This window comes from Penaeus monodon, chromosome 19, assembly GCF_015228065.2.
Source record: "Penaeus monodon isolate SGIC_2016 chromosome 19, NSTDA_Pmon_1, whole genome shotgun sequence".
Classification (NCBI taxonomy): domain Eukaryota; kingdom Metazoa; phylum Arthropoda; class Malacostraca; order Decapoda; family Penaeidae; genus Penaeus; species Penaeus monodon.
Genome location: NC_051404.1, coordinates 4629954 through 4630572, shown reverse-complemented (window position 1 = coordinate 4630572; position 619 = coordinate 4629954).

The window sequence follows — 619 nt, the reverse complement described above, 5'->3', positions numbered from 1 at the left end:
AATTTCTGAAAAGTCTGCATGCTATTAACAGTGTTCTGGTTATTCTGATAACTGATATGTTCCTTTTCTGCTGTGATTTCATGAGCAAAACATTTCCCGCATATATCTTTGCCTGAGAAAGTGATCGCTAGCAATGATAGTGGTTAGTCAGTCTTACCAAATACAGTATAGCGTCGCTTCGCCAAAGCGTAGTGATGGAGTAGAAGAAAACCGCCCGTGAGTCATCAGGTGCATTTTCTTAAGTTTCATGTCTTCTTCCGTACGTTGTTGAAGCGAGCGGCTATTATTGTTTCTGGTAGCATTAAGCGTTTTCTCGAGCAAGTGCTTCATGTCTGGCTTCCTGCGCCGTGCCCTGGGCTCATAGAGAACGATTCGGCTGGCGTCTCTTGTGCTTGACGGACTCGAGGAGTTAGAGGCAAGTCAGTTTGTCAAGAGATTGTGATAAGCGCCTCTCGCAAAACGAGGCCAATTCGTCTGTGGGTTACAGGATTTCAGTGTGTTTGATCGTGAAACCCCGTCAGATGTGTGCTGTGTGTGTGATGCTCTTTATCCGAGACATATTGACCCTTCTTCCCTCTAGGTGTGCTAGGAGTAGAATAGGAACACTATGGGAAGGGTT